This window comes from Maniola hyperantus, chromosome 23 (assembly GCF_902806685.2).
Source record: "Maniola hyperantus chromosome 23, iAphHyp1.2, whole genome shotgun sequence".
Classification (NCBI taxonomy): Eukaryota; Metazoa; Arthropoda; class Insecta; order Lepidoptera; family Nymphalidae; genus Maniola; species Maniola hyperantus.
The window spans coordinates 3,827,635-3,851,481 of record NC_048558.1 but is presented as its reverse complement, the minus strand read 5'-3'; the positions used below and the strand labels follow the sequence as shown (position 1 = coordinate 3,851,481).

Below are 23,847 nucleotides of genomic sequence, written 5' to 3'. Positions count from 1 at the left end.
TCCATAACCTATGACCAATTGACCACCACACATGACCTGGAATTTCTGGTACAATCCGGGGCGAAGCTGACCAATGTATTTAATGGTTGTTAGAGGTCAGTAAAATACAGGAACTGAACTTAAACACTTATTTAATTAATTAAAAACTGGAGACAATTCCGGGACACGTCACACCAAACCAACAATAATATGAAGAGAAAATGTCCTGTTGTAGAAAAATAGCCAATAAAGTTCTTGCGCTATTGCTCGCACTATTATTGCAGGCGAATGTCTTGAACACTAGTAATTCTGGTATTTCTATTAATAAAACCTTGGCCAATTATTTATAATGGCTAAGTAGGACATAATCATTAATATTATGATTATAAATGAGTTCGTTGGAACTCTTTGGCGTCACTTTACTTATATTTTGAACGACGAAAAAATAAATTACTACAAGCACTAGGTAATAAACTAATAATTTACGGGTAAATTAAGTATTTTTAGGATTATTTGGAAACCAGATCGTAAATCATTAACCATTTTATGTTCAAATAAAAATAGTAGCTTTAACCTTTAGCGTAGCAGGTACTAGTTACTTTACTTGGCGAGGCAAGTTGTATACTTCGGTCTTTAGAATTGATTCCTGGGTAAGTCACTTTGCGATTTTTAAGTTACCGTACCCAAAGGGAAAACGGGACCCTATTACTAAGACTCTGCTGTCCACCCGTCTGTCTGTCCGTCTGTCACCAGGGCGTACCTATCTCGTGAACCGTGATAGTTAGACAGTTGAAATTTTCACAGATGATGTATTTCTGTTGCCGCTATAACAGCAAATACCAAACAACAGAATAAAAGAAATATTTAAGGGGGCTCCCATACAACAAATGTGATTTTTTTTGCCGATTTTATGGATAATGGCACGGAACCCTTCGTGCGCGAGTCCGACTCGCACTTGGCCAGTTTTTCTAAATCCTATCTCCAAAATTTTAGTAGGTACGATACTATTGTCGTACCTACTCCTAGCACAAGCTTGACGCTTAGTTGGAGAGGAAAGGAATATTAGTCATTTAACATGGCTAATATTTTATAAAAAAAAACACTTGCTTTAACGGTGAAGGAAAACATCGTGAGGAAACCTGCATGCCTGAGAGTTCTCCATAGTGTGCTAGTAGGTGTGTGAAGTCTACCAATCCGCACATGGCCAGCGTGGTAGACTATGGCCAAACTCACTCTGAGAGGAGACCCGTGCTCAGTAGTGAGCCGGCGATGGGTTGATCATGATGATGATGTAATGTTTTAAAATGTTTTAAACGCTCAACCGGTAAAGGAGTGGACTGAAAACCGAAAGGTCGACGCGACGGTTCAAACCCCGCCCGTTGCACTATTGTCGTACCTACTCCTAGCACCAGCCTGACGCTTACTTGGAGAGGAAAGAGGAATATTAGACATTTAACATGGCTAATATTCTTTTAATAAAAAATAAATAAAAAAAATTTAAAACACCGCATCGGGAAAATCTGTTACCGTTAAAAACTGTGATTTCACACATTCTATTGTTCCAAACATATCATACACATTGTATACGGGCTGGGCTATACGGCCTCCGATGTGAGCGTGTTTTTTATGTAGCTATTTAGATAAAGATGTACCGGTTAAGTGGGGGTATCCAATTCGGAGCCCAACTTTTTATTTCCTCGGATCACGCGAACCGAACACGATTCCGGAATGTTGTTGTGCCACTGATTACGGTAGTTTATATATTTTTTGCCATGATGCTATCGGCCAAAGAGTTTCTAATAGGAGTTTTATTGTTTTTTTTTATTATGCCCATGAAAGGGTAGTGGGGTAAAAGTTAAAATGAGGTAATACTAGTAGATTGTAAATCTCTTAATTATTAACTAATACCTAATAGCCCGAGTTACAGTGCTGGCTTGCGTGTCACCTAATGTATGTCATCATCATCATGATCAACCCATCACCGGCTCACTACAGAGAACAGGTCTCCTCTCAGAGTGAAAAGGGTTTTGGCCATAGTCTACCACGCTGGCCAAGTGCGGATTGGCAGACTTCACACACCTTTGAGAACATTATGGAGAACTCTTAAGCATGCAAGGTTCCTCACGATGTTTTCCTTCACCGTTTATATGTATGTATGATGATGTATGTATGATAATCGGACGAACGATGCGCGAACGCTAATTAAGATCTAAATTGACCTACAGACGTCAGACTATATCTACCTAGTAGGTATCTATCTATTCCAAACCTCACGCTACAGAGGTGGATAATGCAAAGGACAAAAATAGCATAAAATATCCTTTTTGCAATTTTCAAATAATATTTCTAGTTTTATTTCCTTAAAACGTAAAAGTAACGTTCAAAAATAAAAAAAAACCAAGCGTCCCCCGAGTCAACTCCGATTTCAGAACGTTTGGTGTGAACCAAGATGGCCGACACATGACAGCGCGCGATATCGCACCAATTCTTTTGTGCCAGCTCGGATATATCTCCTAGTTTTCGTATTCCGATCCGATTTGAATGGACAAGCTAATCTCGCAATCATTCCAAGGAATTGTAGTCTAAATTCTGCACTTCTGAGAGTGGAGAGAAATTCGCATTTGCTTCCATTGCCCGCTTTATCTGACAATTGAAAAGTTGACGCCTTGTCTATGGCCGCTAATGGAGCGTCGTATTTTTTGACGTTTGTGCTGATGACGTTTTCGCTTTATCTTTGTTTTGTCTTTCTTTACTTTGGTTTGTTTCTTCGTTTTGTGATTCCGTGTTGTAAGAGAAAAGTTATTTAGGAAGTCTGAGGATTTCTGCACCATTAGTTTCAAGAAAGCCCGGAGTTTAATTTAAACGACGGTGGTGTTATAGAGGTTACCCATAAAAGCACCTTAAATTTATAAAAAAAAGACAATAAGTATTCCTCTATGTCTTAAAAGCAAAATAATATAATCAATACTTAATATTATAAATGCGAAAGTGTGTCTGTATGTCTATCTGTCCGTCTGTCTGTTTGTCTGTCTGCAAGCCTTTCACGGCCCATCCGTTCAACCGATTTTGACGAAATTTGGTATAGAGATATATAGCATACATCCAGGGGAAGGACATAGGCTACGTTTCATCCCGGAAAATCAAAGAATTCCCACGGGATTTTTAAAATCCCTAATCCACGCGGATGAAGTCGCGGGCTTTATCTAGTAGCCTATAAAATAAGCTTCAAACACTTCAAGCTTTGTGATAGCTTGTTCTACGAGTCCATACTACATAAATGACTGTTAAATATGGACTCTCCAGTCCAACAGATCTTCGAATATACAAATTACAATCTTCTAAATGACACTGATTGGCTTGCTATAGGATCCGTCGAGTTGAAGTATCATAACCCTTAAGTCAAAAATAGCAACAAAAATGACTTACCTATAAATTGTACCTGTTCGCATTAAATATGAGACATGTCTAAAGATGGCGAGCCAAGCTTTCTTGCGGGTACGTAGGCTCATACATTCAGGGCCCCAGGGTGCATTGTGGATTGAATTACTGGATCGCAGGATTGTTGCACCCCCTCTCACTCAGGAGCCTGGGGCACCCTCCGACCGAATATTATTTTACACATTAGTATGTGATGAGTGACAAGATAATATTTTAGATGTAAAACCTGTATACGCGCGACTTCAGAGATTGCTTGATAGTAACCTCAGAACGGTAGGCGGACGGACGACATCCGACGAGTTGCAGGGAGCCGCTGGATCAAGCGGCGCAAGGCCGTGGCGTGTCCCTACAACAGACCTATTTCCAGCAGTGGACGTCTATCGCTTGATGATGATGATGATGAACCTCAGAACTTTTTCAGATGGAAGTAACGTTCATGGTAAAGTTCGTACGTCAATTTCACTGAAAATGGCTGCCAAGTCGAATAGCTGTTTTGAGGCCGCCATTTTTTTACCAAGGTTTTTCCAAGTAGTTAATGCCATATATTTAGCTCATTTTTAATAACACCCCTCTTTTTGGGTCGGGGCCCGGGGGCTAAAAAAAGGGTTCCGTACCCGAAGGGTGCCGACGGGAACTTCGTGAGCGAATTCATCTCGCACTTGACCGTTTTTGCTTTTATTCAATCAAAAGTCCTGCTACGTGCAACATTTCATTTTAAACTTGTAGTTCACAAGTAAAATAAGATCGATTTCAGATAAAATTATTCGTTAGAAACAGAGAATACCAACCTGCCGTTGGAACGAAATTCCAGTACTTACTTTCGTTTAGTATAACTTTACTACAAGTTGTGCAAAAGGTACAGTTATAAGAAAAAGTCCGCACGCTTAGGGCGTTTCCACACGCACAGGCCCACGGTCACCGTGCCGTGTAAAGTAGTAAACATTATGTATGAGTTATTATGACAGGTCCACAATAGACGGTAATATGACGTGTCATCCGTTCACAACGCGGCAACCATATGTTAAGCATGACTTGATGTTCTACGTGATCAAATCAGAAATGAGGAGATCCGTGGGAGAACCAGAGTAACCGACATAGCTCAGCGGGTGGCGAAGCTGAAGATGGCAATGGGCAGGGCACGTAGTTCAAAAAACCGATGGACGTCCAGCTGTGGACGTCTATCAGTTGATGATGATGATGATGATGATTGACTTGTATAAACTCGCTCACATGAACACGAGCGCAACACTGTACGGCGATCGCGCGGAATTTAATTCCCTGGACGTTGGCCTCGGAATGTCTAAAACGAAATTGACGTTGATGAGTTCATTTCACTGGTAGAAGTGTGACCTACCATTAATATTATGGTATTAGTTAATATTAAACAAGAACGTCTTCAAGCTAGTACCTCAAGAATACCCCGACTACTGCTATCGGGCGACCGTGAACCGTGCGTAAACCGTGTGTCATGTGAAAAGGCGCTTACGGTAGACTTTCATTGTGGAAGAAATAAACAAGGAAAAGGGAAATGAAAGCGGTATAATCGAGATTTGTTTAAGAAAACACAAATACGTGACCCCATTGACGTTTCGTTACTCAGAGATGATTTCCAAGATGGCGACATGTCACGTCAAACAAAACCTTCCCGCCATTTCCCTCGTGTTTATTTTTTTAACCGCGTACGCAATTTCCTGGGCTTTTATTTTTTGCCGTGGCTCGACGCCGTTATAAATGATATTTGCTCTTGTAATGATCACTTAATCGAGGTGAAAGAAGGTAATTTGTATTTATTTTTTTGTATATTTTATACGAGGCCGAGGTATTTTCTATTTGTGCCTAATGCTAGGCTCTCTGGTGAAATATGACCGTGATAAGAGGAATTTCGTCCACCATAATTATAATGGCGGCAGGTTGTTTATAGTGGAAGGAGCTCGTTTGCGTTTTAATGTGGTGACCACTATATTACGCGGTGGACGTTCTCGACTATAAAAAATACCTTTTTGGGGTTCCGTACCTCAAAAGGAAAAACGGAACCCTTATAGGATCACTTTGTTGTCTGTCTGTCTATCTGTCTATCTGTCTGTCTGTCTGTCTGTCTAACTGTCTGTCTGTCTGTCTGTTTGTCTATCTGTCTGTCGGTCTGTCAAGAAACCTACAGGGACCTTCCCGTGGACCTATAATCATGAAATTTGGCACGTAGGTAGGTCTTATAGCAGACTTTAGGGGAAAAATCTAAAAACCGTGTATTTGTGGTTAAATCACACAAAAAAAAATTGTGGTCATGAATTAATAAATAGTATTTTCAATTTTCAAAGGAAGATAACTATATCAAGTGGGGTATCATATGAAAGGGCTTTACTTGTACATTCTAAAACAGATTTTTATTTATTTTTAGGCATAATAGTTTTTGATTTATCGTGCGAAATGTCGACAATATACGATTGTAGTACTGAACCCTCAGTGCGCGAATCTGACTCGCACTTGGCCGGTTTTTTTATTTCATCAAATTGCACTTCATTTCCGAATGTAAGGTTAATTTGCTGTATAAAATTTTATTATAAGCACTTAAGCTAGTTCGATTTCTTTTTTTTTTTTGTTTAAAGAATATTAGCCATGTTAAATGACTGGTATTCTCCTTTCCTCTCCAACTAAGCGTCAAGCTTGTGCTAGGAGTAGGTACGACAATAGTGCAACGGGCAGGGTTTGAAGCGTCAACCTTTCGGTTTTCAGTCCACTCCTTTACCCGTTGAGCTATTGAGGCTCTCGAGTAAGTAAAATTGTTCCTTAAGATATCCGCAAATAGTATTGAACGTAAATAAAGCTGATGTTTGCAGAGATATCGGAGCTTTTCCTAGAAAAATGTAGAACTTAATGATCCTTTCGGTGTCTGCTCCAATGCGATCTCTTCCAGTCCTTGTGACTCGTTAATCGTATAGCTAGACGCAGACAGGGCTAAATTGTAATTCAGAAATCGTAATCTGATTCAATTTTTTTTTAACCTACGAATAATATTTTATTGACTAAAGATGTCAAAAAAGCTGTGCTAGCCTAGTGGTTAGGACGTCCGCCTTCTAATCGGAGGTCGAGGGTTCGATCCGGGGCACGCACCTCTATCTTTTCGGAGTTATGTGCGTTTTAATTAATTAAATATCACTTGCTTTAACGGTGAAGGAAAACATCGTGAGGAAACCTGCATGCCTGAGAGTTCTCCATAATTTTCTCAAAGGTGTGTGAAGATTTTGGATTATTCCTAAGACGTTTGTTGAAAAAAAAATTTACACGATAGGTAATTCAAAAACTATGGTGCATAAAAATAAATAAAAATCTAATGTAACATTTAAAATGAGCGTAAATTTAAAAAAAAACCTAGACATTGGTGTATCTCGAGACTCAATACCTAATCCGATTAGGGCTTATTTTAGAATCGTATTAGAGCTTATTTTAGTACCCATTCCTGTATTACCTTGCATAAGCCCTAGCTAAGGCTCGTTTTACACCAGACAGCACAACCCGACCGCATAATTCCGGCCTTATCCACACTGGACAATGGGTGTAGGGTTACAACCACACGAAATTCGATACAGCCCGCGGAGGTATGACTTCGGAGAAGTGATTTCGAAAGTGATAAAACAAGTTCATTATAATAATTGAAGGACGGGCAATGTCGAGCAAAACGGTCGCTTTGCTTGATTTAACGGTCATTTATTTACCTACTGTATGATAGAGGTTTTGTGGTTTTCTAATATCTAATAGTAAAAACTGGTAAAAGTAAAATTAAGTCTAGAAGCTGTGTCCATAATTATCCATACTTCCATAGACCATACTTGACTCTATTACATTACGAGCATCGAAATTAATTTTAACGAGATATTTCACCGCGATTAATAGTCTCATCTGCTGGCAGAAGGGCTAGCTCGTTTTTGCGCAACGGATCAGCCTGACTGTCCAGTGCGGAATTGAAATGCAGCCAGTATTCTTGGCACCATTCCACGCGGGCATGATTTGTATAGTAATTGGATAAGGCTAGCTTTAATTAAGCTTTATTGTAATATTTTCATTAAAAAAAATCAATAGTATTATATCATTTCTGACAATTCGAATCAGTTTTATTAAATAACCTTACAGAAGTAACATCTAAAATAATAAAGAAAAACACGCGTAGCTGTGGAAAGCAAGTCTACTATTCCATAAACCATTAGCACTATAACAACTTCCCGGATTAGAACTCACTCGTTCACACTCCAGTCACCCTCACTCTAACGAAACGTACCACGTTTCCACCAAATGAAAAACCACTACAAACACAACCGCGTATATCAACGCCGGATGTATTTATAGCCCTCGAAGTACGGTTCCCATATTTAAGACTGATTTTCCAAGGATATCGTCAACATCATCTTCAACCTGTGGATGTCCGATGTTAGACATAGACATAATATCATATAAACCTGGCGGTTATAGAACCACACCCGGTTCTCAGCCTTCCTTATCCAGCCACTTCCCGCCACCTTCTTTATATTGCCGGTCCATGATGTCCAGCCATATTTTTACATGTACTTGGTGTCCACTCTAGGACTTTTTGGCTGCAACGACCACCGCTCCTACGACAAGCATGGCCTATAATTTTACTAAAGCTAATTTTACTTGTCAATTTTCTGCCAATATAATTTCCTTGCATCTTAGTACGGTTGAAAATAACAAAATAGTTCCCTAACAACTTACGTACACCTTAAACCCAGTTTTCACTAGCCCTTAAATCCTCTTCAACCTAGTTGCCTGGTAGAGATCGCTTCACAGCGATAAGGCCGCTGATTGTATGTTCTTCTTTTACATATTTCTTTTTGTGTCTTTTTATTTTTATTTCTTGGTGTACAATAAAGAATAAAAACAAACAAACAAACAAACAAAATAGCAGAACCTGATAAGGACGGTGTCTTTTACCTGACAGCGATCAAATTGGCTTTGTGTGATCAAAGTGAAATAGGGACTCAAAGACCAATATTATCCTTCATCTATGTATGGGGACCACAAGAGCACTACCCATTCTTTAGTCGTTACTCCCAAGTCCCAAAGAAGAAGTGGACACCGACAAAAAAATTGAAACCAGAGAGATTTGAGAAACATCGAGGAGCAGATATTTAAGTTCTCCCAAATTAGATTTGCGTGGACCCTAACACTTGCTGTTATTGTCATCGTTATCTTAAAAAACCAAAAAGCTCCGTTATTTTTTAAACAAAAATACAATGAGTAGGCTTTATTTACCAACTAATTGACAAGCAATGTACGGAGAATTAATGATGTAAGCTAGCTAAAAGGGTTTGAGCTGCCAAAGTTAGAAAAAATACCGATAAATCGTGATAAACAATATTCTAATAATAAATTTTTATGAACACGAGTAGGCAAATGTACTCTCTTCTATTTATATTTTGAAGGTTCTATTATATTTAACTAAAAAAAACTACTGTGTTAGCCTAGTGGCTAGGACGTCCGCCTTCTAGTCGAAGGTCGGGGGTTCGATCCCGGGCAAGCACCTCTAACTTTTCGGAGCTATGTGCATTTTTAAGTAATTAAATATTACTTGCTTTAACGGTGAAGGAAAACATCGTGAGGAAACCTGCATGCCTGAGAGTTCTCCATAATGTTCTCAAAGGTGTGTGAAGTCTACCAATCCGCACATGGCCAGCGTGGCAAAAACCCTTCTCACTCTGAGAGGAGACCCGTTCTCTGTAGTGAGGTGGCGATGGGTTGATCATGATGATTATATTTTACAGGTTTGCCTCTTACGATCTTTTTTTAAGGGCATACAAACAGAATTCGGTAGAGCCGTCTTTTTGTTAGACATTCAAACGTTTTCGCAGATCAGTAAGTATTTCATGGGTCTAGCACTTGTTTAAGTATCAATAGCAACTATAGTAAGCCTCATTCGGTTGGTATAGTAGTTACTGGTTCAACTGGTGGTACAGTTCTTGCAAAGAGCCTCGATAGCTCAACGGTTAAAGGAGCGGACTGAAAACCGAAAGGTTGCCGGTTCAAATCCCACCCGTTGCATTATTCTCGTACCTACTCCTAGCACAAGCTTTACGCTTAATTGGAGGGGAAAGGGGAATATTAGGCAGCAATTAACTTGACTAATATTCTTATTTAAAAAAACAAAAAATTTCTTCATAATTATGAACGTCAGTTAGCTAAATAGGTGGCAGAACGGCAGGACAGTTTCGGAAATGTTTAAACTATGGTGACCATAGCCTCTAGATCCTCGCAAAACCTTTAACACTTAAAAATAATTCAGCTTCGCCAAGTGTAGGGTGTGGCGTGTTCAGAAGGGTCCGGGGTACTATCTTGAGTTACTGAAATAAGAGATATAAAAATTGAATTATATTGTGCACATAAGCCTAGCTGAGGATGTAGGGTATTTACGAATTATCTGAGAAAATAGTATAGATGAAGGAAATGAAATTATCTGGTACTATACGATTAACTTATCTTATCTTCTAAATATAATAAACTAGATGATGGCCGCAACTTCAACCGCGTGGATTTAGGTTTTTTAAAATCCCGTGGAAACTCTTTAATTTTACGAGATAAGAAATAGCCTATGTCCTTCCCAAGGATATAAGCTAAATCTCCACCAAATTTCATCAAAGTCGGTTGAACGGTTGGGCCGTGAAAAGCTAGCAGACAGACAGACAGACACACTTTCGCATTTATAATATTAAGTATGGATTTTTGGTGTTTTACGTCTAAACGTAGGTATCTATATTATAATGTTAATCCCCACAAAGATAGGATTTTCAAAAATTCCACCGGAAACCTGACACCAAGTGAATTATAAGGCAGATGGGCAAAACCTTGAAAGGGTATAAGTCCCGCCAATTGCTAATGCGCGTGGGCGCCGTTTTAAGGACGTCAGCAGTAGACTAAAGTTTCGAGCTGATGGTATATTTTTATTTCGGCTGACGTCAAAATGACGTCATTTCGATGTTAATGAGACATGGTTCCAGTGCCATAGCAATTTGCGAGACTTATAATGGTAGTTTTAAAAAATCAAAATAAGTCGTCAAAAGACGCCGGGAAGGACGGAAATCGCCACATACATATCGCGCCTACTATGCGGGGTCGGAAAATCGGCAGAACGGAAGACTGCCCTCAGGGGGTCCTTCACAGTTTCACGGGGTGATGTATGCACCCCACGGTCACGTCCTATATGAAGTAGCTTCCTGCATAAGCGGTTTCATTATTCTTTTTGCCCTCTTTGCGCTTTTTGGGCATTTTCAAGATGGACGCTTTATTTGGGCTGACCATTACGGAAAAATGAGATATTAAATTAAATTGGATTTGTTTTGTATAAACCTCCTCTTATGTGAGACTAGAATATTCCCGCGACTTCGTCGCGTGGACTACACAAATTTTAAACTCCTATTTTAGGGGCTGAATTTTCAAATATTATCCTCTCTTAGCGGATGTTTACGTTATAATGACTATCTGCATGTCAAATTTCAGCCGGTCAGATAGATCGGTCAGTTAGTCAGTCAGTCAGCTTTTCCTTTTACATAGAGACTGACGCAGCTGACGTGCGGGTGTGCGGGGCGTGCCCCCTGCTTGCCATCTCGACCTGTCGCGGACTATATATGCCCTATTCATTGTTAATTAAGTTTCACAAGTTGCAAAACTGAAGTGGCAATGGTTTCAAAAATTTCGTTTCTAGTCCACTATATTATAAAACCACTAACAGATGCCCGCGACATCGTCCGCGTGGAATTAGCTTTTTAAAAATCCCGTGGGAACTCTTTGATTTTCTGGGATAAAAAGTAGCCTATGTCACTCTCCAGGTCTTTATCCATACCCATGCAAAAAATCATGTCAATCCGTTGCACCTTTGCGACGTGATTGAAGGACAAACCAACAAACAAACACACTTTCGCATTTATAATAAGGGTACTGATGTACTGATTTTCCCGTATGAACAATGTTCCAAAATAATGCAAGCTACATAAGCTGGATAACCAAGGATTCATGATCGCGTAAGAGTCATTTTGAATTGAGAACATTATCCCAAGTTTATGCACCTGCCTGCATGAGAAGATACTCCATAATTTACGTGCACATTCATCAAAGTCTAATCCCAAATTCACTACACTGTACCTAAACACGTACTGCATACTAAGCTAGCATAACTACAAATGATTTACTCAATAAAGCAACGCATCAAGACTTAGGCTGGCAACATACTAATAATCCGACACTCGATGTGACGGTATTAAGTCACTTGTAGTTCCATATGTCAGGTCAGACGCCGCCAGTATAACTATACACCTAACGCGGTGTCCTGCGTGAGCGACGAATACGACGCGACGCGACGCGACACGACACGACGACGCGACGTAATGCTTATATGGCAGTCTGCGTCCCGCCGCAGACTGTCATATAGGCCGCAAGCACGGTATGCCGTTGATTTGGTCGCGTCGCTCACGCAGGACACCGCGTAACTTTGATGACGTCAATCAGTAAATAAATAATTTGTATTTGTATTTCACGATGGGTATCTCCCCCTCTCCCTCTCCCCCTCTCCACTCTCTCTCGCTCTCTCTCTCTCTCTCTCTCTCTCTCTCTCTCAGGCAAAAGTTATCCGTCATTGTAGGTATAAGTACTTCTCCAATCACGTGAGTGAGGCCAGCCTGGTGTTGCTTGCTTGTATATGAAGCTGTATTGAGAGGGCGGATAACAGCAAAATGAAATTGTTGTTTCTTGTATTCGATTTGTCTTGTAGCGTGTTATTAGTGTGCTTCCAGCCTTACACAAAACGCATCAAGATACCTAGGGGAGGTGAGAATTGGAGGGGCCTGTCAAATAAGATTTTTTCCTCAATCGAGGCGGGCCCAGAGGGTTTACTCATGTCCGGTTATACAATTTAGGATGTGAGGGTGCTTGGTTCAATTTACTCCCTATATTCGAGGGTGGGTATAAACGGGCTTATGAGTGGTGTGAAAACTTTTTGTCAGGATACAGAGTCATAAAGATGACGTCAGTAAAAGACGTAGGGTAGGTATCTAATAAAAAGAACTTACATACTTACTGCGACCAAAACTGATAAACATCGATCTTTAAAAGGAGATAGCAGATTTGTAGAGCACTGTCACGGTCGTTGAGACAAAACGTCATATGGATATGAGTGACAGAGACAACGCTCTACAAAGCAGAAATGTAATTTTAAAGGCTGATGTTCATTATGGTATGTAGGTACATGGTAGGTACAGAAAATTGAGTACAATAGAGTTTTCAATATGAGAAGACAAATTGGTAAGTCAGACACAGACTACCTACACAGATATTGGCGCGAGGTCTATAAGCACCTTTTGGCATGTACGATGGGATCCGTACATGCCAAACAAGAAACAAAACTCTTTAATTTTTAAATTTTCATGCCTGCTCTTTTAAATTTTTATTATTTGTTATTATAGCGGCAATAGAAACACACATTCTGTGTAAATTTCGACTCTACCTACTACGGTTCACGAGATACAGCCCACTGACCGACAGACGGACGAACGGACAGCGAAGTCTTAGTAATAGGGTCCCACTCCCGTCCGCACTCTCCGGGTAAGGAGCCCTAAAAATGACGGCCCGTTACCAGGGTTACATAAATAAAGAAAATAATGTAGCCATATTTCCGTACCGTTTTATCCACGTCGCGTAACAAACAAAGCATTTGATTTTCCACACATTTGAACATCGGAATTCAAATCGGATATGCCCCGATATATTATGAAGGGATATCCGTCAGGTTACCTTTGACTGTCAAACAAGATTATCACGGGCTGCTGCATCCCTGTCCAAATGATTCGCCCTTTTCCATATAAGCCTCAAAACCTTGATGGCTCAATAAGTAAAAAGTGTAGAATGATTGGAACCCTCGTAGCTTTAGTTAGAGTTTACGTAATTAATTATCTTACAAATCCAACAATTGATAATAATCAATCGTTCAATGGTAACATTCTGAAATGAAGGACTTTAGCCTAAAGGTAAGATGTCTTCTTTGCCACAGGATTGCAAAATAATAGCCTCGCATAAGTAAGTCAGAAATTAATAAATAATCTGTCGATAAGGTATACTTAGCAACGTTGTTAACTGACAAATAACAACATTGCTAAGTAATTAATTATCGACAGCTTACAGATTTTTATTAATTTGGGCCGTCGTCGTAGTCTTTGTACTAGAAAATACCTAGTTTTGATTCATATCGCAAAGACAATTAAAAAGTAGGTGCCAGGACCACAGAGCCGCTGAAGAGTCTGAACATTTAAAAAGAAAATCCTCCATATAGCAGCGTTAGATACTGATCTAATATATCACGGGAATCGCGTAGTGATCACGCGATTTAGCAATTAATTGCTTCCCATATTCCAATCTTAATTGAATTTTGACAAATAAAATTCATGTAGGTACCCACAATTAATCATATATTTTTTTAAGTTCTATTATAAAACTGCGTAAATACAATAGTCTGACTTCTTATATACACAACAGTAAATTAATTATTATTATTTTAGGAACTAAGAAAGGAATATAGTATAGTAGAGAATTTGAATACCACAACAACATCTCTCAATAATCTGATAATTGGAAAACACGTTCTCGCTCAGCTTCGTTTCGCTTCTATTCAGTGGAAATACACCTAAGGCTTTCAAGATCCAAATTACTGAGTTGGCCCAATCTTCCAAATCCGAAACTTAATTGCAAAGTAAACTACTAGGACCACAGCGTTAGCAAGGAGATGGAAAATTTAAAAAGGAAATTCTTTTTAGAACGGCGTTAGATCTATTATCAGGGGAAGGTAGTGATCACGCGATCTAGCAATTAATTGCAAAGACAGCGCCTGGATGCAGTTTGAATTAAGAATAGAAAATAGGTCATAACTACGTAGATACCTACTCGAGGTTTGAAAAGCAATTTAGTTTTAGTTTGTGGTTTAATAAGAAATTTTATTACTGGTGGAAACTTTTAAAAGGAAATTTTAAAGGTATCAGCAATATTACAAAGAATCTTTTTGACGCTCAAGTTTTGTAGTTATGTTTAAGTAGATGGTGCTGATTCTGAGCACAACTAAATTTAAGAGTATTCGCATCTTCATCTTACAAGCGTAATATGAAAAAGACAGTTACAGTTTGACAGTTTTAAATTTAATTTAGAGCTGTCAAACCTCGTGGCTTTGACTGCAAGTCGCGAGCCTATTGATTAAATTTGTAACATGCACTAATGGCAACAGACCGCAGGGACGCCCGCAGGCGGGACGGAGGGGTGCGGTGCGAGGTAGGCACTTATAAGTCAAGTGCTTTTTTAACTCTGAAAGTGTGATTAGGACAGCGGAATCCGACGTACTACTAGAGTTTTTAAATGTAAAATTCATGTTCCGTCCTTTATTAGCAATATTTAAGAGAAAAAGATGCAGATACTCTAAACTTAATTTAGAGAAAGATAACAGAATCGGCATCAATATTCTTGTAAGTTGTAACATGTCTGATAACGATATTATCATATCGATCGGTTCACGGTTGGTATCTTAACGTCCAATCGGCTCACCGCCGCAGTTTTAAAAAAAGTATAATATACCTAAATGAAAATATTCTGTTGAAGCTCCAAGGTGCTCCGGCATTTGAACTTATTGACCTTTCAAGTGTATCTAAGCAAAGGATTTTTTTATTCACAATTATTTTGCTCGTACATTTTAAAAGCTTACAACAATGATGCTCAATGGTTTCATCGTTTATGATGAAAACTTTTATAAGTATTTCAGAGGCTTCTATAAACGGGCTAGTATTTCGGCAATACGGTATTTGAGTAGGTATACCAAAAATAAATTATTTCACAGTTATTATCAAATAGAGGGTCTTCCAAAATACGTAAAATCCACGTCCTTTGTTAGTTTTATTAACCAAATTAAATTATCGTTTTAACTAAAAAAACCGCGTTAAATGATTGTGACGCCACATACCGTTATTTTATAGAACTTTACATACTAAGTGCGCGTTTTGACGTTTGATATAAAGATACTGATTTGACTAGTTGTCAAATACCGGATTTGAACTCTGCCCACTGATTCCCTAACTCAGTTCGAACACTGAATGATAGCCACTGAGCTCATTGGACATTTATTTTTAATCCTTTAAGGATTTTCTACGAATAAATATTTTAGTATCACTTAATGAAGCAGCAATGTAGAACCAAATCAAATGAGCTTGGGGCGGATTTTTTGGTTGACGACTGGCATTATAATTGTTATTATTATGTATTATGTATTGCTAAATTTTATATGACATTTCTATTATTGTAACTAGCATTTGCCCGCGACTTCAGCCGCGTGGATTACAGAATTTTCAAACCCCTATTTTACTCCCTTAGTGTTGAATTTTTAAAAATCCTTTCGTAGCGGATGTACCTACGTCATAATAGCTATCTATTTGCATGCCCAGCTCGATCCATCCAGTCGTTTGCACTTTTGATGATAGATCTGTCGGTCAGTCAGTCACCTTTTCCTTTTATATATTCAGATTTATTGAATTTTAACTCAAACGATTTTATAGTCATTTCAGAGATGCCTAGTCAGGATTATGACCCTTAACCTTTGGAGGAGAGTTTTATTTCTGGGCTATTAAATGTAAGCAAGCTTATAGCAATTTTGTAGCTCGTTTATGCTTCTCCTAGCTTATTACAATGTTGTGAAGGTAAGAGCTAGCATTTATATCACCTTCAACAAAACAGGCACTAAACGGGGTGATAAAGACAGCGCTAAAAGTAATGTTAGGTAGGATTTATGACCTGTTCATAACGTGCATACATTTACACGTTTAATAATTATAAAGTAAGAAATATAGATACCTACTTAGTAGGTACCTACTACCTACTAAGATTTTTATAATACGACGGTGAAATGAGATGCTGGGTTAAATTAATTTTGCACGCCATGCTTGGCAGGATATGTGACTGATTACTTAATTTTTTTTAAAATTACAGACCCCATGTAAGTTATATACATGTACCATACTTGAGCAAAATAAATAAATGATTATGATTATGATGATTATTATAAATGATAATGAATTCTAAGTTTAAAGATGACGCTGAGAACATAATAATGGCGCCAGGGTGGTGTCAAATTATGTTAATGACCACAGCACTCACCACAATCTAAATAATATATAAAACGAAAAGGTGACTGACTGACTGACTGATCTATCAACGCACAGCTCAAACTACTGGACGGATCGAGCTGAAATTTGGCATGCAGATAGCTATTATGACGTAGGCATCCGCTAAGAAAGTATTTTTGAAAATTCAACCCCTAAGGGGGTGAAATAGGGGTTTGAAATTTGTGTAGTCCACGCGGACGAAGTCGCGAGCATAAGCTAGTATTACATAAAGAATTAGCAAGCTGAAGTGGCAATGGGCAGGTCATGTCTGTCGAAGAACCGACGGCCGATGGGGCAGACGTGTTCTGGAGTGGAGTTCGCGTACCGGTGGGACGACCTCCAGCGGGGAGCAGATGGATGAGGAAGGCGGAGGACCGTGTTTAGTGGCACGCTCTTGGAAAGGCTTATGTCCAGCAGTGGACGTAAACAGGCTGATGGATTGAATACCACAATATTATGAGAAATGTAATACTCCTGTGATAGCCTCGTGGTTAGGACGTCTGCCTTCTAATCGAAGGTCGGGGGTTCGATCCCGGGCACGCACCTCTAACTTTTCGGAGTTATGTGCGTTTTAAGTAATTAAATATCACTTGCTTTAACGGTGAAGGAAAACATCGTGATGAAACCTGCATGCCTAAGAATTCTCCATAATGTTCTCGAAGGTGTGTGAAGTCTACCAATCCGCACATGGCCAGCGTGGTAGACTATTGCCAAAACCCGTCTCACTCTGGGAGGAGACACGTGCTTTGTAGTGAGCCGGCAATGGGTTGATCATGATGATGACGACATCACGTATCACAGTGATTTTCCCTCTAACCATACGGATTCCCTTTTCGGCGGCAAAAATATGCAAATCCCGTAATAATTAAATCAGACTCAGAGGGATATGTATTTGCCGCTCAAAATTGTCATCACTTTTATTTCAGTTCAAATATAACTTTACCATTTCGTAAAACGTGTAAAATTATGTAAATTTAATAATTAAGTTTCGTATGTTTTGCTTTATTCAATTAAGGACTGCTTTTTCAATCGCCGAATAAACTTTATCTGATGAAGTGATGAATAATTTTGACGTTTTTAGCGGATTCCCATTACGTAAACTGCCAAAGTATCAAACTTCTCAACTGAAAATTATTTGACGATTGAATAATCAGCCCTTATAGAGAGAGCCAGCGCGTGCCAGACCTTCGTTATTTTATAAAATCTGAAAGTTTCTCTGCGTTTTGTCCACAACACTGGGAGGAACGTTTGTTTGACTCATTACTCATATCATATACTATTTTTTTTAAATAGAGATAGCGAGCAAACGAGCAGGCGGGTCACCTGCGCCGCCCATGAACATTTGCAGCACCAGAGGAACTGCCGAAGCGTTGCCGGCCTTTCAGGAATTTGTTGGTCCGCCCCTTGAATAACCCCATGTTGTAATCTAGTGGGAACAGTGAACACCGCTGATGGGCGTGGGTTCCACAGTTTGCATGTGCGTGGAAAGAAGGATCTGGCACGACGGATGGTCGAAGTGCACCAGACACCCAGGTGGTGAGGGTGAAATTATTCTGAAGAAAATGTTTTAAAAAAAATACTTTATGCTTTGATTTTTTACATCTTTATTATTTACCTGTTATCTTCCAAAGCCAAATCAAGGTCAAAGGTTATCAAATAGGTACGCTGTAGTTTATTATACTAAAGCCTACTATAGTTTTATCTTATAGTCCACTCTAACTTTCATACTTTTTCGAAGATGATCATTGTCTTTCATAGCTTAGTAAAAGTTTCGTAGGACTCGAAAGTTTTTTTTTTTTAAAGAATACTAGCCATATTAAATGACTAATATTCCCCTTTCCTCTCCAATTAAGCGTCAGGCTTGTGCTAGGAGTAGGTACGACAATTATAGTGCAACGGGCGGGGTTTGAACCGTCGACCTTTCGGAGTTGCCCAAGTGTAGATTATTGTTTGTCTACAATAAGTGTCTCGGTAAATCTTCGAGTAGGTATACGTCATACAGGTGACATAAAAGTCGTATAAATCGAACGTAGGGGTCATAAATTACACCGCAGCTAGTATAAACCCTATCTCGCTAAAGTGGCAAATTGAAAAAGCACTTTTATAGTATATTTATGGGCCCCTGCAGGCCCCGTGTCACTTGGTGTCACGGAAAGATTTCCCTCGATTTTTTAGTTCAGGTGATGTTTGGATTGTTGCTTTTGTGTTCCCTTTTGGACCCTTCCGCTGAAGGGTTGGGTCAATAATGGCACACCTGTTATTTGATATTACGCGATGTAAAGCGAATGAATGTATTACGATTTAGACTAGCTGATACCCGCGACTTCGTCCGCGTGGATTTACGTTTTTCAAAATCCCGCGGGAACTCATTGATTTTCCGGGATAAAAAGTAGCCTATGTGTTAATCCAGGGTATAATCTATCTCCATTCTAAATTTCATCCAAGCCAAATCCGCCCAGTAGTTTTTGCGTGAAGGAGTAATAAACATACACACACACACATACAAACTTTCGCCTTTATAATATTAGTGTGATTGCAAAATTACAGGCAGGGTTCTATATTATCATGACAAATAATATCTACTTATCTCAAACATAATTATCGCGATATCGCTAAACGGATGCCTAGGTCATAATAGCTATCTGCATACCAAATTTCAGCCCGATCCGTCCAGTAGTTTGAGCTGTGCGTTGATAGCTCAGTCAGTCAGACACCTTTTCCTTTTATATATTGTGATTTACAAATTCGAGGTTATAAGTACCTACTGACAAAAATAATATATATAATATATATAATACTAATATATAAGGTAATATTCCTAAAATAATTATTGTTATGAAATAAAATAATCCGCATCAATTTCTAACCGAAAACCGAAAACGGCCGACCGAAACCATTACTTTCATTATAAAATTTAGCCTAATCCCATAGGCCACTGCTGACATCGATTAATGGCACGCGAAATTAAATTCACCACCGTCATTGTTGCATTTTAGCATAAAACAACCCAATTTCAACCATATGACAATATCACAAAAGTTATTTTTAAATGGCAACATTAATATGCGATTCTACTGTTCGACACTTGGATTGGATATCGAATGACGTCCACATGTATTCTCTAACGAGTTTCCATGATAGGGGCTTATTATCTTAATGTTATCAAAACGTGCGATTGTAAACCTTATTTTAAAAGCAATAAGGAGATGTTATAAGCATTATAAAGCGGTAATTTTATACAGAAGGGGTAGTTGTAGCAGAAAGGAATTGTTTAGTAAAACACAAGTTAATTACAATTTTACGTGTGCAGAAGTGCTCTCGGTGGATTAATACACAATATTTCAAAATGTAATGTTTCACCGATTAGTATAAGAGCTTTAGGCTGAGCGTCCATCCTCCTTATAGGTAACTATAAGGAGATGGTACTATAAGAAGGTATAGCTTATGCTCCCGACTTCGTCCGGTTGGATTACACAAATTTTAAACCCCTATTTCACCCCCTTTTTTAGCGGATGCATACGTCATAAAAAGAGACCCGTGCTCTGTAGTGAGCCGGCGATGGGTTGATTATTATGATGATGATGATGATACGTCATAATAGCTATCTGCATGCCAAGTCCGATCCGTCCAGTGGTTTGAGCTGTTGGTTGATAGATCAGTCAGTCAGTCAGTCACCTTTTCCTTTTATATATTCAGAAAGAGTAGCCTATATCCTATATCCAGGATTTTTGTATTCTCCATTGTCCTATTCGTAAGTGAAGGACTCGTTATATCTGTCCAAGACTTTAGAACCCGGAATTCACTTAAAAGGGTTCCGTAATTTTCTCTGAAATAACATACATCATATTATTATGGTATATTTAGTTTCTGTTAACCAAACTTCCCCGCAAACTTATAATGGGAAAATTTGTAAACCACCGCCGAAACCCGGGAAAAATAATTACCCTATCCCCCTTTACGAGATTCCCGTAAATTGTTTTCGACCCTTCATAACAAGTAGCACTGGACAGTCGCTATAAATCATTTTTATTACCCCTCCCACTCCCCCTCTTACAGGGTGTCTTGAGATTAAAGGTGATCGCACATCTAGATGAGTCATATGCATCGAAAAATTACACCAAAGGGCTAAATATAAATAAATGCTGTGCCGTCTTTTTCGAAAAATATTCAAGAATCGAGGAGTAAAAGCAAATCTTTTTTTAACTAATAAAAGAATATTTTATTTATTTGTCGATTTTTACACGATTACCTAAAAAAGGAATGTTAAGTTTTCAGAGTTTATGAAAAACTGAATTAAACTCGGGTTTTGAACTAGTTAAACTTGTTTAATTATCTGATTTAAATAAGATTTTACAAAAAACACATTATACGCGGCGGAGACATAAAATCAAAGAGAACAGAGCGAAGTGTCAAAACGTTTACATTATGGACTGCGTTCCATTTCACCAACAGTTTATGTATGTTTGTGAGTTTCTTTATTCCACCATAACTTCTAATTAATGTCTGAACAGATTTGCACGTATGAATGGATATCGTTAGAATCCTTACGTCTTCTCCAGTAACATTAGCTATAGCGTACATTAAAAAAAAATGGCAAGGCACATGTGTTTTTTAATTATTTTAATTACGACTTGTTAATCTAGCGTCATCGTCAATATCACAAAGTACAAACCGTATTAACTGTACTTTATACCGATATAATATTAAAGTATCATCATCATCATCAACTGATAGACGTCCACTGCTGGACATAGGTCTCTTGTAGGGACTTTCACACGCCACGGTCTTGCGTCGCCTGTATCCAGCGGCTCCCTGCGACTCGTCTGATAGAGTTGTATCGTTAGTTTGTAATGTATAATTTACGGCGAGCGCAGCGTGCTCCACACGACTATCGCGTTTTTAGCGAATTCCGTTTGAGTGCTACAAGTCAATGCAGGTTGCGTCATCACGAGAGGTAATCACAAGCGAAAGCCTTAAAAATGGAGCACACTTGAGCCAAGTCACAAGTGCTCGAATGATACATTACAAACATACGTTACAAGTCAGTCTGTGTCGCCTGTATTCTAACAAGATCGCCTCGAACGGTACATTACAAACAAACGGTACAAGTCAACCTCCAGCTTACGTCGCGTGCTGATTAATGTACGATCCCCATTAGGGAAGGGGTGACTTGAGATTTCCTCGACGATACGAGGTGTTATTTTCGAAGGGTTTAAAATAGTTTCGCGTATCGATCTTATCTTTTATATCGATACAAACTGCAGTTTTGCGTGCACCGGGTACCCGAGTAGTGCTGCGCCGAGGACGGCTGTTATCGATAATGGGGATTTATAGCCCGCTTCGAATTTGTAGCTTCCTTTTGAGTGGATTGCAATTTGAATTTACTTCAATGTATACAGCAGTGGTATACTTTCCTTTATATTCTCTTTTTCTATGTAGTTTATCATGAAATAAAAAGCTCAACTAGATTTTAGACCCTTGTAAACATAAAAAGACGAAAAAATACTGCATGATAGTTATATATCAGTTTTAATCAAAGCCAATTACTCTATCAACGCCAGCAAAATTGTCAAGAGACTACAAACCTATAATATGGCTATTTAAAATTCACACTAGAAATGATAGTAGGTACATTAAATTGTTGATAGGAAAACATCAAATATCAGTTATTTTGAATAAACGTTTACGTTAAATTCTATTTAGTAGAACGAAAAAAGGAGGAAACGGGCAATCAGTTGCTTAAATAGTCGTTAATATTTCACTTTTCCAACCCTCCTTTCCCGACTATAATTTTATAATTGTAAGAGTCTACTACAAATCACCTTTGAGACTGATATCGTAACAAGTCAAATTGACAGTGACAGTATAATTTATAACCGTATGACATAAAATCTGTGTACATAATATCTCGTAATTGTAGCAATTAATTCTACGCAGTTAATGAGATTGTATCGTTTGTTCCAGCGATAAAACAAAGGTCGAATGTAATTATTTATCGATAATTACGTCCTCTCACTCGTAGCATATTTAGTTATTTATTAGCAAAAAACGTAATAGCCCAACTTTAACTGGGAAAATTTGAAACCCGTGTTACACTAATGTTTTAAACTCGATATAATTTATTGTGGCACCCTATCGGTATTTTATCGCAACACTAATTTACTGGTGAAGTTTAGATTAATAACTCCATTTTTTCGCCTTAATGCGGCCGTGCTATAAAAGAAAATTGCCCGTCGAATAGCTTAACCTATATTCTTGAGGGTTTATCGACACATTTCTAATTTACATGAGAAGCAACCCTATTATGAGATTCGAGGCAGTATATTATGTATTGTTCGCGAGCTTCATTTCGTTGTATGACGTAGCGAAAACAGCTTAAACGATCTGTCTGTGCAGTCATTAATTTGCCCAGATTTATTATATCCTATCCAGAATATGCACACCTAACCCGACGTGAAGTTTCAACGATAAATCTTAGGGGTGCGTTCAATGCATCTTGGATTTCGCGTTCAAAAAGTAATCCATAGAATATTGGCGTCGATGGACAGCACTTCAGTCGTGGAAATATTGTTTCACGCCCTTGTTTGCCCGGCTGATGAATCGCTCGGAATTGATTATGAAACGTTGAGTCGACAGTTTTTGCGTTTTTGTCTTTCATTGGGTGTTTGCTTTTGAATTGGTAAATGGTTCCTAGACGTAACGATCCAATGAACAATGTCCGTGCCGTTTAATTGGATTTATTTTTGGGCGCGCGATGTTTTCGGAACGTTGTTTTTCTGGAGCGGGAATGGATGGTGGCAGCTTATTTTCAGGGACCGGTAGTTAGGTGCCAAGTTATTTGCGCTTGTGAATTCACTGGATGCCGCGAGTATTTTTGACTCGAAAAAGAAAAGCCTTTTTTAGGGTTCTGTACCCGAACCTTGCAAACGGGACCCTATTACTAAGCCTCCGCTGTCCGTCCATCCGTCTGTCTGTCTGTCAGAGGGATGTATCTCAATGATCGTAATAGGCAGAGAATTGAAATTTTCATATAATAGCAATTAATAATAAAAATTTAATGGTCGCTTTTTATAAAATTAAAAAGTACTCTTGTACGATGGTAGGAAACACTTCGTGTGCAAGTCTGACTCGCACTTGACTGGTTTTTTTTGGTTTCTCATTTATCGATAACTGGTTTTCTACGCAAGTGCAACCCTATCATGAATTTACTTGTTTATTCAACGTAAACTTGTTTGCTGCCAATCTT

General features: G+C 38.7%; 1 protein-coding gene across 5 annotated transcripts in view; it reads left to right on the top strand.

Annotated features, from left to right (window-relative positions):
* The window catches only part of Cirl (Calcium-independent receptor for alpha-latrotoxin), a 473,771-nt gene that overhangs the window by 423,414 nt on the left and 26,510 nt on the right, over nt 1-23,847 (top strand). The gene's annotated exons all lie outside the window — the stretch shown is intronic.